This window comes from Euphorbia lathyris, chromosome 2 (genome assembly GCF_963576675.1).
Source record: "Euphorbia lathyris chromosome 2, ddEupLath1.1, whole genome shotgun sequence".
In the NCBI taxonomy this organism is placed as follows: Eukaryota; Viridiplantae; Streptophyta; class Magnoliopsida; order Malpighiales; family Euphorbiaceae; genus Euphorbia; species Euphorbia lathyris.
Genome location: NC_088911.1, coordinates 23,486,119 through 23,502,157, shown reverse-complemented (window position 1 = coordinate 23,502,157; position 16,039 = coordinate 23,486,119). Strand labels below are relative to the sequence as shown.

Here is a 16,039-nt window from a genome sequence, read left to right as displayed (position 1 = left end):
TTATTTTAAAATAACTGATAATCTATTAGCAAGTAGGTTTATTTTTAGATGAACCAGTTTTTACGCATGGTCAATTATATGTTGTTCTATCCCGTGTTACAAACAGCTCGAATCTGAAAATAATAATACATGCAAATTCGAACAAATCTGAAGTAATAGAAAATGAAGGGGCTGAACTACATAAAAGTTGTTTGACAAAAAATGTTGTCTACACTGAAATTTTTAAAAATTTAGTTTAATTGTTGATGACCTTTTAATTAACGGAAAAAATGCATTTTTAAATATGTGTTAGTACTAATAATGTTTTATTCATGCAGATACGTTATGTCTTACATCGCACTATCAAACATTAACAAGGATAGTAAAAATATTAGGATTAAAGTTCGACTTGCTAGGTGTTGGGATTTAGTCAACCCTAGAAATTCTAAACAAAGTCTGGAACTTTGACCAATTGCTTATTGATGAACATGTATTGTGTACTTTGTGACATATATTTTAAGTTATCATTATTTACTAAAGCGTTTTATTCTAATAGGGGGACACAATTCAATCAACAATCTCAGTTGATATTGCTGAAAAGTTCAGACATCTTCTATTAGAAGGTAATACGTATCATATTTCAGGATTCACAGTCATTCCTTCACAAGCCAAGTATCGAATTTCGACACATCCTTTTCGTTTATGTCTCCCCTACAACACATATGTTAAGAAAATCGAATCACACACAACAGACATTCCCTATGATAAATTCAACTTCCTATCATTTGAAGTTGTAAAGGAACGTATGAGTTTGTTTGATTACTTAATCGGTAAGTATTTTTAACATTAAATGAATAATTTTTTTTAAATTTTTTTAGATATAATTTAATTTAACAATTAACAAAATTAGATACATTTGGGTTAATTACAAAGATTGGAAATATCGAAGAAGTCCGAGTTGTGGACCAAATTAAAGAGAAACGCGACATTATTCTCAAAGACACATGGTATGTTTTAAATTATAAAGTTGATTATATGTTCAATTGGTTCAACGAAAGTGAAACTTTAAGTTTAACATTTCACATTTTAAATAAGTGGACAATGGATGAATGTCGTTTTATGGGACGAATCAGCCAGCAAATTCCCTGAGGATGTGATATTTTCTTTTGCTCAAAACACACCAATTGTAGCTGCTTTCGTATCAATGATACCTAAGACGTTCAATGGCAATAAGTTGTGATCTACGTTGAATTATTATAAATTATTATGTAGATGAAGTTAGTTTAAACAGTTCATTTGCAACAAGATTCTACATAAATCCTGAAATCCCAGAAATACAGTCTTTTCTAGAAAGGTAAGATATTTATTATATTTTTTTTAAATATAAACATGTATATATGTATAATATTGTTTACTAACATTTAATACACGTATTATAGTGTTGAACCACCATACCCTTTGTTGGAAAAAAGCACTGATACTCTCCAAAGGTAGTCAACATAGATACTAAGAAAGAAATGAATCGAAAGACAATTACTGAGTTGATGCAAGTAGATATCCATACTGATAAGGTTTCATTAATCTTTTATTTGACATTTATAGTAGAAAAAATTACTTTTACAAAATAAAAGTGAATGTTCTGAAATGCTAAAGTAGTGTTCAAAATTTTGATGACAAGCTATGGTGCAAAAACTGCCGATACATAGACGACATACCACTTCCTTGGTATGCTAATACATTCTTCATAACATTCCTTCATATATATATATATATATATATATATATATATATATATATATATATATATATATATATATATATATTATTTCAGATTGAAATTATAATTGATATATTTGTACATTTAAATTTTAGGTATAGAGTTAAATTGGTTGTTGAAGATGCTACAGGGATTTGTGCCTTTATTGTTTTCGGTTATATGGCTACAGATTTAATTGGTATTCCTGCGAATACTCTTGCAAACAGCTTTAAAGAACGACATGAAGTTCCACCTGCTATGAATAAGATTTACGGTGTTGAAAATGTATTTCAGATTCAAGTTAGCAATTTAGTTGACGATCCATCTAACATATCTTTTAAGGTGATTTACATTCAAAGATACTCTTCTCACACCTAAAAAAGAAATTCTAAGTCCAGATTCAACACCTTCTACTCATTTGAAGTCACTTATATCTCAATGTTCTTTGCCACATGGAGCAAAAAGAAAGCTTCAGTTCATAGATCAACTATCAAATGTACAACAACCACCGACAGAAAACTCAAACAAAAAAAGCGAAATGAGTATGTACAAAAATATTAGTTTTTTTAATTAATAATTTTAATATTAATATGTTCTTTCAGGGGGGCCTCAACTTCATCCAAGAAGAAGTAATAGTACCTTAAGCATAAACATTAAGGTTAGTTTATTTTCTGTCAAATTAAGTAACTTCGTCCAATTATTTGAAACATATGTACTTATTATTAATTTTTTATGTAATTGACAGGTCATCTGGAATGTCTCTCTAGACAATTTCCAACTATCTATATTTCTATCTTCATCTACATTTGTATTGTATTGAATATTCAAGCATTGTACCTGCACTTACTTAATATGCTACTTTGCTGGAATTATTATCAATCTATTCTGAACAATTTTAACTTAAAAAAAAATCCAGATTTGAAAATTTAATATGCTAATTTATTGAAAGTTATATCAATCTATTTTTTAACAATATTATTACAGAGCGATATTTTCATACACTTATATATGTGCCAAATTAGATGGTAATATCAACGAACCCTAATTCCATACATAATTAAGATTCGCGGACAAAATCAACATCTCATTTATTTTTTGTGGCCTCCAACTGATCAACCACCTACATTTCTGGAAAATACATTTATCGTATAAATAATGAGATTAACAAAAAAAATACAACTAACAACCAAACGAAATTTATTTGGGTGAAAATATTACCTTCTCTAGATCAACGAGACCAAAGACAATTTCAGGAAGGAAATAGGCGAATACTATAAGGAGGATGACAAGAAGAAGTATCTCTGAGATAACCAGGAAAGAGATGTCGTCCATGAGTTCTCGATCTTTCGGATTCGCCATTATTTAGTGTGGATAAAGAAAGGCAGAAAGATGGGGAATATGCAAATTGGTTAATGGAGGCGTGAAGATGGAGATACATAAATTAGTTTATATAGTGGGTGAATTTTAGGGTTGAGTATTTGATTATTGTCGTACGACGTCGTATTTGATATATATTCGTGTTAGGGCAGATGAGAACAGTATGCTGACATTATAATGACGTATTTTTTATAGACGAAAATTATACATTTTATTTTTTTTTATTTTGTTAGGTATTTTTGATGGAAAAACAATTTATAAAAATTGTATATTTTCTTTAAAAAATTGTATATTTTTTTTTGTACAATATTATTAAATTATTTTCTGAGTTTTTGTTTACCCGAAGCAAAGCGAGGGTACCTTCTAGTATATTTTAAAATACACTACAAGAAAATTGGGTATTAGTAAGAAAAAATAACGAAAATATCAAAATATTCTCACTAAAAGCATATTTTCAACAATTTCAATGAGAATACATGATATGTTTTAATATTAATAAAAAAATAATTTATTTATTAAATTTTATTCTCATTTATACCTCTATTATACCAATTTACTAAATTTTACTTTTTATTATTCTCATTATGATATGTTTTAATATTAATAAAAAAATAATTTATTTATTAAATTTTATTCTCATTTATACCTCTATTATACCAATTTACTAAATTTTACTTTTTATTATTCTCATTATATTATTTTAGATTAATATTAATTAATTAGACTTTTTATCCACTCTATCCACTCTAATCTCTCTAAATAGTTTTCCAAAATATTTCACTTTCTCGCTTCTCTTTCCCCCAATTTTCGTGGTTCCCTCCATCCTTTCTCATTCCCAATTTCATTGCTTATTCCCAATTTTGCACATCATGCCAAAGTCCAAGTTGACCTGCGATGGATGCTCTCTTGTTTATAAGCCCCCGCTTGCCCTCTAGCGTCTCAGCTGCACTACCCTCCACATTGGAGCTTCAGGAACCCGGACCTCTTCATCAACCTATTTGCTCGCCGCTTCAACAATGCCAAAACCATTCACATTGACGAGCGACTTTCAATTCACTATAGAAAAACAAGTAATAGTGAGAAGAAAATAATGATATAATGAAAGTTCTCATTGAAAGATAAATATAATGAAAGGAATTAATGTCATTAAATATTAATAGTGAAACATTTTAGTAGTTTTTAAATTTTCTTTTACAAATATTCTCATTAAATGAAAAAATTAATGAGAATATGAAATTTTCTCGTTAAAAACACATCATAATGATAAGTTTTTTTTTTATAAAATAATGATAAGTTTTTAATATCATTATTTCTAATAGATATAATTGGAAAAAAAGTTAAGCGAGAGTTTTTTTCATTCTCCCCCCATTTTTTTCATTTGTGTCTTTCTAATCAGTTCACCTGCCCTGTTTGCTAAAACAGATACGACTCTCTTAGTTCTCTCTCAATCTTTCCTAAGCTCTCACTCACCATTCTCTCTCGAATTTTACCAACCCCTCACACCTCTCTCCACTTCCATCATTTTGAATTTCTCAAAGTCATCATGGAACTAATTGTATTTTGGAAGACAATTGCTGCGTTCAGAGCTCTCACATCCTTCAAGCGCCGATTTGCTTCATTAGCTAAGTTAACTTCTTAATTTTGAATGGGTTTTCTTTGGGTTTGTTTTAATTTTGAATGGATTTGGTGATTTTCCTATTAATTTGTGATTTAGGGTTTAAAGTGGGACTGGAGAAAGAAGATGAAAATGGTAAGTATACTTAATTAATGTCCTGAAAATGGATGCCATATTGAATTTTCTGAGTTTGAATGAAAATTGATTAGATTTAATGGCTTCCTCTGATTTGAATTGATATTAGGGTGTTACAAGAACTCATTTGCTTCTTTCCATGTCAATCGGTTAAAAGGAGAATTTATAGGTTTGAAGAACTTTGGGTTCTGCGTTTTTTTATTTCTTAACTGTCAAATGGGTTTAGTTTTTCATTAATGATAGATTTTTTTATTGTTTGAGCTGGTAAATTTGTCACATTGATGATTCTAAACATGCTAAACATTGGGTAACATATGAGAAATAGGAGGAGACAAAAGAATAATTTGCATCTTAATTCATTATAATTTGGCTTGAAAAATGTAGTTTTTTTAGTGTCACTTCAAATTATATTACATGATTTAGGAATTGGTAAGTGAAAGTTATAGAAGTAAGCTTCAAAGGGTCATAGTTTCCTTGCATTTTTCATGTTTGAAATGCTGAGTTTGATTGTATTATAATTTTAGCTACTCATGTTCATCTAGTCTTCAGATTTGAAGATAATTTAGTTGCTATTTTGAATGTACAGATGATATAAAAAAATGGGCATTTACTTGCGCTTGTTGCAGCTGAATAAAGACTTAGTTTGTTCAAAGGTGATTTACTGAAAGACGGGTCTTTTGACGCTGCAGTTGATGAGTGTGATGGTGTTTTTTATACAGTTTTTCCTGTTTCCTTTTCTATCACTGATCCACAGGTTCTAATGAAACTTGTTTATATATCATATTCTAGTTTTGTTTCTTATATCTTCAACTGCCATTAAGTTACTATTTATTCATTTTCTGGTCTTGTTTTGGGGGAGCATCTAATACTTCTTGAGGTCTAATGTTTTTGCTATCTAACAATATGCATTATCTTGATATTGTTGTGTGCATTTTTTTTCCTGACTGAACTTATTGACCCTGCATTAAGGGGACGCTTAATGTTCTTAGATCATGTACTAAAGTCCCTTCTTTTAAAAGAATGGTTATAACATCATCCATGGCAACATTTGCATTCAATGGCAAGCCTCTTGGTCCTTATGTAATAATGGACGAAAAGTGGTTTTCACATCTGATTTTCTGTGAGAAATTGAAGGTTTCTTGGAACTAATTTGTTGTTATAATGGCTTATTTCATGTGTGGATTTAACTGGTAATGGTATGAATGTGATTGGTGCACATATGAACCCGGCCTTGTGCCTCTCTTGTATTGCTCTGTAAATAACTCAGTTCTGTTCTGCCTATTTAATCTGTTTCACTATCTTTGAATTGATACACATATTTTCTTGGTGATCAAAAACCTTTTCCATGATATTTATATCTTAACCAAGTAGTTGAATTAATTACAAAGGTATAAATTAATTGAGTTAACATGTTTTATTTGCTTTTAGGGAAAGAGAAAAACAATATGATAGTGAAGTATATTTTTCTAGAGGTTTAATTTTGAGAGCTAATAAAGTCACAACTAAGTTTTTTCGTATTCACCGTATGAAAATTCCGACGGGTTAGTATTTCTTTTCTGAATTTTATTTGAAGTGTTTAAATTAAGTTCAATTGAATTGACATGTGCATTGTAATTTTGGACTCATGATTCGTGAGAAATATATATAGCTCTGAGACTCTAAAATTCTTCAAGCTACTCCTATATATATTTAGTGCTATACTCGTATTTTCACAAGTAATTTTTCTTATTGTAATTTTTTTTTTCTCTTAATAGATGATTGTTTCCAATCTGCAGAAATCACCAAGGAGCTCATGGATGAGGTGTAATTTTGAAAAGCTAATTATATTCAATTTTACTGTTTCTAGCACTATTATTCGTATACATGGTGGACTTAGAGTTTTCTTAATATGTATACTATTTTTTTTAATTCGGAGACCTTTTGTATTGTCACGAGTTTCTTTATTGGATGATAAAATGATTAATATTTATTTAATAATTTTTTTTTATTAAGAATGGTTAAATTTTAGATTTCGTTTATATTTTATTCTTTTGTTCTGACTGATTTTAATGTAGCTCCCTTCTATCTGAAAGTTCATTTAATAATAATAATAGAAATTAAAAATAAATTAAAAATAAATTGCCAAAATTTGATCAAGTTTGCCACGATTATGTTCGTGGCTAAATAAGGTTTCTAGTCACGAGTGTTCTATTTTTTTTGCCACGGTTATGTTTGTGGCTAAGTGGGATTGATTTCCACGGACCCCTATATCTTGCCATGAGTATTTTAATCTTGCCACGATTTTACTCGTAGCATAGGGATATAATTATCCACAGACTTTTCCGTGGCATAAAAACCAATTTATGCCACGACCATTGTTTTCCTGTGGCAACTACCTAGCCACGTTCACTTGCGCCACAGGAGTACCCACCTTGAATTTCCGTGGCTAAAAGCATAGCTACGGAAAAATTACACTTGCGCCACGATTCTAACTGTGGCGCAAGTGCTGATTTGTTGTACTGTATATTCGACTGGTTTGATAATCAAGGAACAAATTACTAAAATGTTTGGGAGACTGACCTAAGTATACATACAGTTTGGATCGAAAATCAAATTTTTATGTGTTATAGGGTCAGAGATACAGACAGATACCACGACCAAAAATGCAATGAGACGATTAGTCGAGTTGTTTATTAAAGAGACGAAAGAATAGTGACTCATTACTAGTAGTTTTGGTGGGTAAATAATCGTAAGACTCATGCTTTGTGTCAAGGAAATTTTTTGGTATCTTAGACGAGGGAAGCATTTCCAAGAATGGTGAGAGATGTGTCAACAATATGCCGAATTTTACGTCTAGCAATTTCATTTTGGATGTGAGTGTGAGGATATGCCAAGTTATACATTATACCTTGACTCTTAAGAAAGGGTTGTAATTTTACGTTCATCGATTTCATTTTAGGAACTCGCTATAGAGGATTGAGCAAGTTGAGATGATATGAATGGTGACTCGAATTTCCATTATTGAGATACAGTGTTTGACTGGAAGGAGGATGCGTCGTTTGTAACTATCGTGTAGCTTGGGAGACCATTACTCTGCAAATTGGGGAATCGACACAACAACATAGAGTTGGTTGCCGACGATGGAATTGAATTTCCTAATGGGACATGGGTCAAAATTCTGTTCGTCAAAGGAGCAGTCATGGTCGAAATGATAGTGGTTGAGTTTGAGAAATCGAAAGTAGGGATCGAGGTTGGCGTTGATACCATGTTAACGCATGAGGAAGATGGAGAAAATAGGGTTTGTGAAATGTATTAATTAATTTCCCTTAATTGTAGAATGAGTTTTTGTATAATATAAATACATGAGATATGGAAGACTCATAATCATGATAAACTAGCTAACTAAAGGATATAGCAAAAGTTAATTGAATCTAATTAAATACTCAATTATCTTAGTGATAAATGAGAAATATTATCTCTAATTGATCCTACTAGGAAAGTGATCAAGTCTGCCTCTGACTCCCACCTTATACTCGGTTGCCTCTAAATCCACTAACTAGTGCAACACAATGTTCGTTGAATATACAACATTAATAAAGAATGAAACATGAGTTCTTTTACCTTGTTTCTCAAGTTGTAACACTATTGGGTGTTTTTGGATTTTATGGATCAAACTAAACCCGGATGGTTCGATTGAACGCTACAAACCCGTCTTATTGTAAAAGGCTACAATCAAAGACCGAGAATTGAATTTTTTGAGACATAGTCTAGTGATCAAACCTGCTACGGCCAATCTACTACTTGCTCTTGCTTTCTCACTTCATTGGGCTATTATTCAAGTTGATATCTCAAACACATTTCTAAATGACAACTTAGAGGAACCGTTTATATGGAATAACCTCATGGTTTTATTGATTCTGATCGTTCATACTATATTCTTGATTTTGGTAAGCTTAATTACTTCCTCGGAGTTGAAGCCCACTGGTCAGCCATAAGTCTTCTCTTAAATCAGGCCAAGTATATCACTTAATTATTACATAAGGCGAAAATGGCAAATTGCAAGGGTTTTTAAGCACCTATATGTACAAAAGAGCGATTTCAACTTGGTCAGGGAAAACCTTTTTCAGACCCTACACTATACAGTTGTATTCTGGGCAATCTTCAGTATATGTAATTCACTAGACATGGCATCTCATTTGCAGTTAACAAGCTTGCTCAGTTCATGTACGCTACTATCGCTATACAATGGTAAGGTGTCAAGCGTGTCCTATGATATTTGCAATTCACAAAAAATAATGGCATCTTTTTTCATAGAAAATATGGATTATTTCTTCATGGCTTTACTGATGGTGATTCAGCAGGTAGTTTGGATGATAGGAAATCCGCAACATGTTATGCACTTTACTTAGATCGCTCCTTAGTTTCTTGGACCTCTAAGAAACAAAAATTTGTTGCAAGATCAGCTACTAAAACTGAATATGGAGCTCTTGCCACTGGTGCTTCTAAGATGGGATATATGGATTTAGATCATGTTACATGAAGTGGGATTTTCTATGTATCAGCCCCTAAGACTATTGTGTAATAACATTTCATCTACTTATCTCATGGTTAATCCCATTTTTCATCACCGGAGCAAACATGTTGAGATTGGTTTCTTCTTTATTCGTAATCGTGTTTGTAAACACCTCATTCAGATACAATATATCCCTATACTTGATCAAATTGTCGACGTCTTAACCAAACCTTTATCAAATGATCATTTTCGTCTTCTTTGCTCCAAGTTGAGCCTTTGTATACCCCTGCTCAACTTTTGGAAGGGTGATATGCTTATATGCAAAATAGTAAATTTGCAATTATACATACTATATGGCTTAAGGTTGTATCAATCCCATAAAATAAAATAAGCGTAGAACATATGTAAGATTATTTAGAATATTTTACTTAACTTTTTAGAGCATATACTCCAACATATGTTCGAAAACTAATGTCTTATGTTTTAAAACTAATTATTTAAAACATTTTACTTAAGGTTTTAGAACACATGCTATATTATAGAACATATACTCCAGTATATGTTCTAAAACTAATGTCTTATGTTCTACAACTAATCTCTTATGTTCTAAACTAACACTACTAGAAAACCGTCAAACAGTGACGGAAATTTCCGTCATAAAACGTCTATTTCCGTCACTATTTCACCTCAGACGGAATTTGTGACGGATCAAAACCGTGGTTATATCAGTCGACGCAGATTTCAGTTACGTTTATTGCGACGGAACATTGTGACGGACTGCAGACGGAATTCCGTCACTAAGTGGAAACGGATTTCGAGACGGAAATAAACGTTAAGATATCCACTGACGTTTTTTCGTCATACAACTATGACGAAATACAAAGACGGACTAACCGTCAAAATCTTCATACCGTCATTAAATTCGATTTGTGACGGAATTCCGTCTCAATATAATGTTTTTAATTTTATTTTAATACTAAATAATCCATTTAAAAGAATATTTTATAATTCATATATGTATATATATATAATAAGAATAAGAATATAGCTTAAACAAAAAATACATTAATATAAATCCATGTAAGATCATAATTACAAAAAGTAGGCTAATATTAGTTGCGTAATATTCTAATAATCTAATAAAATGTTTGTAGACCCTATATAAAATTAGCCTCCAAATTGTGCATCATGCATACCCAAAAAATTTGATGGCGCCCCTTCAAAACGCTTTAGCACGCATGCATCCGTTCCATATTAGAATGATATTCAACAACACGACATAGCGTCCCTTTGCAAAACAGAAGACCTGAAGAGAAAGAATAAACCAACAAGTAGCCCGTGCACAAGAAGAATTAGTGAGGCATGAGAATGATGCCATTGAATTTTGTCTAATGAAGCAAAAATTTACACACCTTAAGATGCAAAATGAATCCACAGAATATTTGGCTAGAATTACAGATCTTGAATCAAATGTAGAGAAAGTGGAGGAAAAATTACAGAAGCAGAGCTAAAGATGCAAAATGAATCCACATAATATACTGTGAAAGAGTCAGTATATCAGTACAAAACGTAAAATCTATTACACTTTTTTTTAATGATACGCACCTTTCCTCCAACATGGAAGACGAAAGCTAATACAACAGCTAAAGGAATCCCAACAATATAATAAGAACCCATATTAACAAATGCTCCAACTTTTGCCACCCACATCCTCTGCACGTCCCTGAATTTCACAATTTTATTTCATTATTGCAATATGCCAAACATCAGAGTCATATGAAATAAACACACAGATTGTGACAAACAGACAGACAGACCTGAAAGCACTGTTTGGATAGCATTAGTGAAATGTGAAGTTGCAAGAATTGGCATCATATGAGCCACATATTTCACCAACTCTTTGTCATGGCTAAACAAATGGCCCCAATATCTTCGACCAGAGATAATGATCGTAGCCACAGTAAAACCCTCAATAGCAACCATAAAAACCACAACATAGACTGCTAATCGTGCCGCTTGTGGACGGCCTGCACCGAGTTCATTTGACACTCTCGTACTGTAATCAAAACATTTTTGTTTTGTTGTTTTCCAGAAAAAGTAGGAGTAGGGAGGCAGGGACAATCACCCTAGATGGGAGAGTTGTTCAGGCCTCGGATTGCTTCCGGTATTTAGGATCTATTATCCAAACGGATGGAGAAGTAGATGGAGATGTTGCCCATAGGATTAAAGCTGGTTGGTCGAAGTGGAAGAGTGCTACGGGTTTCCTTTGTGATCCCGGCATGCCTAATAGATTGAAGGGAAAATTCTACCGGACGGCAATTAGACCAGCATTGTTATATGGTACGGAGTGTTGGGCAGTGAAACACTGCCACATCCATAAGATGTCGGTGGCGGAGATGCGTATGTTGAGATGGATGTGTGGTCACACGAGAAAGGACCGGGTGCGTAATGAAATAATTAGGACAAAAGTAGGGGTTACATCTATTGAGAATAAAATGAGAGAAAACCGACTAAGGTGGTTTGGCCATGTGAGACGTAGAGCGCTTGATGCGCCGGTTAGGAGAACCGAAGAGTGGCAAAGGGATGTAGTGGTGAGGGGTAGGGGAAGACCTAAGCAAACTTGGAGGAGGGTGATCGAGAGTGATATGAGTTTATTGGGAATTGAGGAAAATATGGTAGTGGATAGGACGGAGTGGAGGGAGCGAATCTGTGTCGCTGACACGACTTGATTTTCACGGTTTTATATGATGGTTCATGTTAGCCGACCCCGAATCATTTCGGGACTAAGGCTTTGTTGTTGTTGTTGTACCTTACAGCACCAGATAGACCGAAAGGGAGCATGTATGTCAGCATATGCATATTAAAGCTGCAAGTGTACAAAAAACATACACATGATTAAAACATTATTGTATTGTATTGTGTATATAGAATATTCTACTTGGATCTTATGACTGATTTGCCCCCTAAATAAACTTCGAATATCAATTTAGTCCAAATTTGATTTTTCTTCTTCTTCGAATTAGTATATGATTTGATTATATATAGGTGTACCCATTTCTGTTGCTGACACGTATCAATTTTGGGAGAAAGTAGAAGCAACCTTTTTATCCATTTATTTTTGAAAGTACCATATTCCATTAGTATTCTATTTTTCCTTTCTAGTTGTGACTAATTTGTTAAAATATATTGCATTTGTTTCATTTTACACGTTTTGTACTGCGGAAAAACTAATTTATATTCCATGAGATAGTTGTTTTCATCCACTTACTCACTAGAGTCAGTATATTATGCAAATACCATTCCCTAATCAGACAGACTAGACTGAACATAATCGGGTGCTGGTTGCCAAGGAAAAATGATCCTCCATTAGGTAACAATAACAGAACTCTAATCAATGGTATTCACGCATTAAAGCACGTGACAATTTTCTTGCCATTCAGAAATCGTAGAAGATAAATTTGGAAAATTGAAGCCTTAGCTTAATAGCTATCTTATTCACACATAAAAACAGAAAAACTTGGGTTTACCGTACAAGAAACAACATGTTTGCACAGTTGTACATAAAAATGAAAAACTCTTACTAGTATCAATTTGCTTCAAGCATTAATTGGCTGGATAATAACTAGAAATGTCCACATAGTAGAAATATCTAGTTTCAACTATTCCAAACAAAATCAAATAGAATATGTTCCTGTTACTACTAAACTAGAACTTGGGAACTTCTATTTATATCAAAAGGATTTAAAAGAACAACCATTAAATCATGATCATAAATAGTTACTTGCTAGAAGGCACTACTGATATTACCAATAATTAGGAAACCTTCATGTTATACATTTATATAAATCCCAAACTAAAAAAATCTTATTTACAAAATTGGACTAATTGGAAGTGACAATGAATTCATGCAAGTATCATACCCAATTTAGGGCTTTCAATTTTTAAATTGACCAAAGGATTTAAAAAAACAACCCCTTAGACACAATTATCATTTTTGTTGCACTTATATCATATATAATCCTATAGAACATATAAATCACATAACACGATTATGACATGACAATGGAAAATGCAGGGTTATTAGTTTCTCATATGAGAATGCGATTTACAGAGAAAACTCACCCTACATGACCTTTTTGACATAATTATCATTTTTGTTTCATTTATATCAAATATAATCACTTGGAATATATATAGATCACATACTACAATTACAACCCAAAGAATGTGCATGAACCAACACAGAAAAGTATAGCATAGATCAGATACGATGACACTTGATCAAAATTGATATACCAACACTTATACAAACTTTACAAACTTCCATTTGCCACATTCAATAAAAAAATCAAGTCAAATGCACTTTCCTCACTCAACTTTGTCAGCATCACATTCATGCTAAATTGAATTTCTGTTTGACTTATGAGCACTCTGAGAAAGTATAGAAGCAGTATATATTGCCAAGAGATTCTTAGAAATTGAGCTTAAAAACATAAGAAAATGAGATTAGGACGGGTAAAATGCGTCTACGGTTATTGAAGTTTGGAGTCGATTTCAAACATATTATTCAACTTCGTTTTCTTTCCATAAAATCACTGAACTTTACATTTGATATCAATGAAGCAATTCCATCAAATTTATATACAAAAACTAATAGTTTAAGCCCAGAGATTGTTAGAGAAAAAGAAAGAGGGCTTAGAAACTAATCAAATGAGATTAAGGATGGGAAAAATGCAGCTACAGTTATTTGATATCATATAATCATCTGTCTTCTTCTACGCCATGTTAACATTCCAGTGAGTTTTTATACACAAATTGACTAGAATCACTTATTGAAATCAATATCCCAAGCTTCAGTTACCGTCTATGCAATTTACCCTTAGTTTCGATTTTTATCATAATTAAGGAATTCAAATCCACCATCTTATTGAAAAAGATAACTTGTAATACAATTACTGACATGAGAAACTAAACTTATGTTCATACTCTATCCTAGCAGCTTTATATATTCATCAACTCAACAAAAATTCTCTTATGTTTCTTTCTAATTCAATGGACTATAAGACGTCAGTAAACTCAGAATTCTATCTTATAAATAAAGTGATCAATGTTATATAGGGTTAGATATTACCTTTTCCAATAAAATCTTACAGGGAGCGAAAAAGCACCCTCCTTGAAGTTCTAGCAGGCAGAGGAAATGCAATGAAGAGCATAATGGTGGAAGGAGCTCACTTACAATAACAAATATGCCTCCAAGTTTTGTCTTAGTAGGCTGATCACATACATTAGTGCCCGACTAAACAAGTCGCCTATCACCTGAAAATTAGAGTAAGCAAAAATGTAATCGACAGGGGTATACTGAAAACACCATAAAACACCTTGTACCTTCAAAACTAATCAAATACTATAATTGAGAAATTCAACCAGCTAATTCACTTCAAGGGTGACTTACACACCCATAAATATATACCATATTATAAATATATTTAAGATTAAATGGGGTTAAATGGCCAAGTTGACCCGATCCACCAACTCAACCAGATGAACAGTTTCTCCAAACAGAGAACATATGGTGGAACTGTCATTATAATTTCATTAGTATCTCCAGGTTTGGATTCCAGGACATTCCAAAATAGCTTAAACAAATAGAGAAGACAGCAGAAAAGACAAGCAAGAGATGGTTTCCCGTTGAAATCTAAAGATGCTGAATCAGTAAACAGGTGTATCAAAATCTTAGGAACTAAAATCAAAGTAATGTTTTCTTTCAACAAAAAAAAATTAAACTAATGCTAGAACTTGGTAGTCCCTGTGGATCAAACGGATAGAAGAAATCCCTAACTTCTCAGCATGGAATAGTTTGGAAACAGAAATAAAAGTAAAAAACAGAGCAAAAAAGCCCAAGTAAATTGAAAAAGGAAACCAACGATATAAGGAAACAAAGTAACAATCCTCGAGCTCGGCTTTGTGCACTTAAAAATACCAGAGAAAAAATTAACTAGAACCAAACATGACAAAAAAAAAAAGAAAAAAGGAGATTAAGGACCAAATCGTAAGCTTAGAGTTAAAAAAAAACTAATCTTGAAATTAGGTGGACGACTGCATTCTAGTTTCCAGATCCGCTGCCCTAAGTCGCGAGAACCACCTCCTCGTTGCAATCCCTAGCCATTCCTGAGAGTGGTAGAGAAATTACAGAAGAAAATAGGTCAGAGAGAGCAAAAGAAGTTTAAAAATGTAAGAAGCAAATAATTAAAAAGGCATGAACTCGTCGGATTCTGAAGTGAAACCGATGCCAGCAGTTTTGTTTACCTAGGGTTTCACTGTGTAGAAGAGAGGACTCGAGATCGAGAGAGAGAGAAGGAAAAAGAAGAAATGAAGATGGATACGTGGAATGGATAGAGCTGAAAGAAGATGAAAAAAAAAATATGGGGAGGAGAAGAAAACAACGTCGTTTGGAACAAATTGAACCCAAATATCCAATTTGTTTTATGTATATTATAATTTAAGATAAAGTTAAATTATAATATTACTTTACTATTGTGACGGAATAAATAAAAGCGTCTCTAAAAACGTCAATGCTCTAAGACGGAATAATTTCCGTCTCGAATTCCATCAAGTATGATCGCCAGAATTCTCCTGCTAGTTTATTGTGACGGAAAATTTCATTCCGTCTCAATTTTCCGACTCA

The 16,039-nt window shown here is 32.5% G+C and overlaps 2 long non-coding RNA genes across 7 annotated transcripts; one reads left to right on the top strand and one right to left on the bottom strand.

Annotated features, from left to right (window-relative positions):
• Nucleotides 1-4,460: 4,460 nt before the first annotated feature.
• Nucleotides 4,461-6,839, top strand: LOC136217326 (uncharacterized). Of its 5 annotated transcripts, XR_010683469.1 has the most exons (4): nucleotides 4,462-4,862; nucleotides 5,449-5,616; nucleotides 6,291-6,403; nucleotides 6,617-6,839. It is a non-coding gene; the product is annotated as an uncharacterized lncRNA (long non-coding RNA). The 5 variants fall into 5 exon arrangements; XR_010683466.1 differs by having other exon boundaries at nucleotides 4,461-4,862; nucleotides 5,449-6,403; nucleotides 6,638-6,839; XR_010683465.1 differs by having other exon boundaries at nucleotides 4,461-4,862; nucleotides 5,449-6,403.
• A 3,560-nt stretch (nucleotides 6,840-10,399) lies between these two features.
• On the bottom strand, nucleotides 10,400-15,795 carry LOC136217325 (uncharacterized). 2 transcript variants are annotated; one of them, XR_010683463.1, is made up of 5 exons: nucleotides 15,661-15,795; nucleotides 14,486-15,522; nucleotides 11,172-12,220; nucleotides 10,767-11,077; nucleotides 10,400-10,660 (listed from the first exon to the last, which is right to left on the bottom strand). It is a non-coding gene; the product is annotated as an uncharacterized lncRNA (long non-coding RNA). The 2 variants fall into 2 exon arrangements; XR_010683464.1 differs by having other exon boundaries at nucleotides 14,591-15,522.
• Between the last annotated feature and the right edge of the window lie 244 nt (nucleotides 15,796-16,039).